This window comes from Neopelma chrysocephalum, unplaced genomic scaffold, assembly GCF_003984885.1.
Source record: "Neopelma chrysocephalum unplaced genomic scaffold, ASM398488v2 Primary Assembly neopelma1_23, whole genome shotgun sequence".
Classification (NCBI taxonomy): domain Eukaryota; kingdom Metazoa; phylum Chordata; class Aves; order Passeriformes; family Pipridae; genus Neopelma; species Neopelma chrysocephalum.
Genome location: NW_020897691.1, coordinates 24,339,923 through 24,342,485, shown reverse-complemented (window position 1 = coordinate 24,342,485; position 2,563 = coordinate 24,339,923). Strand labels below are relative to the sequence as shown.

Sequence of the window (2,563 nt, the reverse complement as noted above, 5' to 3'; positions counted from 1 at the left end):
AATGAAAGGAATTTGCTTAATCTGGAGAAGACAGATGGAGATATGACAACAAACTGCAAGTATGCAAAGGGATATCACAAAGATCAAAGACTTTACCTGATTTCCATGTAGACATGACAAAAAGAGATGAAACTCACTTGCAAAATGGGAGCCTGATAACTCTTAATATTTTAATAATTTTCTAGTTTCAGAAATAGGACAGCAGTGAGCTATTTTTGCATGGAGAGGAAGAATGGAGATGGTGGAATCTTCTTCATGGAAGGCCTTCAGGCAAACATCTCCAGCTAAACATCTGCCAGTCAATCCTGTGTACTGGCAAGGGGATGGTTAGAAGACCTCAGGAGGTCCCATTCAGCCCTATCTTCTGTTAATGTAATCAATAAAATTCACATCTACATTCTAAGGACAGGAGTCTTGTTACAGTAGAGAAAATGCAGAAAGGACAAAAACATTGTTTTCAGACCTCAAACTGAGCTTGTAAAGCATCAATAATGTTCTCTTTTGACCAGTGAAAGATAAAGAAACAACTTGAAAAGAATAAGCACAAAACTGTAATATGACCTTTCAGGAAAAGATTTTCTTCCTACTCCAGCATCCCTTGATCATTTTTCCTCCTGGTCTTTGGATTTTATTTTAAGGTGGAAAAATGGAAATGACACCCCTATAATGACATTAAGGCAACGTACTTCAAACTCTTTTTTGCCAAAATTATTTAAAAACCATTATATGTTTATAATTATTTAATTTATAGTCTTTGCTATGTCCAAAACACAAGTAGCAGACCTGGGAACAAGCAATACCCACTGTCAAGCTACACTGATTTGGCAGGAATAAAACGTTGCAATTTATAGAGGAGCTCTTTTCAAAAGTGAGTGGAAATGGGATCTAATGATATTCAAGTAATCTACTCAAGTTGCTAAGGCTGAGTGGAAGAAACTTCTGATGGAAATCTGAGACTGTGTGTGCAATTAAAAATACAGAAATGAAAATATAATCTTGTTTCATTATCACATGAATCAGTAGCTGCATGTTGCTTAGGGAGGAAGAAGGCTACAAAAAACTAGGGAGAGAAACTAATGCAGAAGACCATAAAGAAATGGAGCTGTCTTGCTCCTAAAAAAAAAAAAAGGAAAAAAAAGTTCAGCATGGATCCATATGGTGTGAGATTTCTCTTCTGTGACATTTTTATTAAGGTTATGTATATGACCGTTCATCTTCATTCTGCTGGTGCTAATTGCTGTCTATTGGACCCTTCGCTACTGTGTACAGAGAACACATGCTTCCCCTCGACACTGCCATCACTGCGAGTGCACTGGATAGTTCTGCTGTCCTCAGATAGGAACCTGCTGCTGCTGCCTGACCGCAACAGCTGGGAATATTCTGCTTTTAAAAGCTTATCTTGTTGATACTTGAGTTGAGCTATTACACAGTGGAACAAGCAAACAGAATGAATGGACTCTCTGCGGGCAACTTATGGTAACAAAAAAAGCTTACATGTGCTTTTGAATGTGTCTCTTGTCTTGAAATTGACAGTGATGTTTAGCATAGATGTTTCCTGCAACAAAATCATGATGGTATAGAGCCAGGAACAGGCTAAAACGAAACATGCTCAGAAGATATGTTCAGCACTTATGCTTCTTTGCAACTGTAAGCAGCAATCCTGCAAAGATTTACTCATGTGGATGGTCCCGCTAAAAGGCAAGGGGATGCTTTTTTCTCTAGAATGGCTAATTTGATTAAGAATTACTTTTATGCACAAAATTAGTGTGTAAAGCATATTCCCTCCACCTTCTATGGAGCTTTTAAGCAATCAGCCCAATAATCAGGTTATTTATTTATCAGCATTAGGTCCATGAACACACATATATATTGTGTGTACAAGCAGATCAGAGCAGAGAAACACAAATATTCCCATGTTATGGATGGACCACCCAGGGAAATACAGAAATCTATTAATTTTGCTTATCACTTAGACTCCAATTTAACAAAACATCTAATGGTGTCATGAATTTTTCTGTCATGAAGGAAGTGTTACAATCATCTAATCTGACTTCCTACATAATGTAGACTAATGTATGACTTCCCCAAGCAATTCTGACTTATACATCCATACATGTTATTTCAAACTGTAAAATTTAGCAGTGGCAATAAGAATAATTATCAGACTTAGGTTCATGCAATTAGTGATTCTTAAACTGTTACCTTAACACATTGCCTTTTGTGAATGGTGCTGCACTTAGCCATGCCCTGAACTACACACCAGTCTGCCTACAGACTCCACATGACCTCTAGGCAGGAAAATCTCTCTTCTGAAGTCTTAATGGAGGTGTTGTCTGAGCAAGCACAGACCCTGAGTGACATGTACATTATTCTGTGCATGGACGAACATCTGAAAATTTGGCTTTCAGACCACACTGGGCAATCTGTGAGAGTTGAACTTGACACCTAACAGCCAGATGTACTGGTAACTTTGGTCTCGCAGTGGTGGTGATTCTTGCTGTAGGACCACTGTTTTAACCCATTAGCATCAGTTAAGTGGCCAGTTGTAACTGACACAGGCGAT

General features: G+C 38.2%; 1 long non-coding RNA gene across 1 annotated transcript; it reads right to left on the bottom strand.

Annotated features, from left to right (window-relative positions):
• Positions 1–972: 972 nt before the first annotated feature.
• On the bottom strand, positions 973–2,297 carry LOC113967718. The gene is made up of 3 exons (XR_003534272.1): positions 2,203–2,297; positions 1,789–1,791; positions 973–1,593 (listed from the first exon to the last, which is right to left on the bottom strand). It is a non-coding gene; the product is annotated as an uncharacterized LOC113967718 (long non-coding RNA).
• Positions 2,298–2,563: the final 266 nt, after the last annotated feature.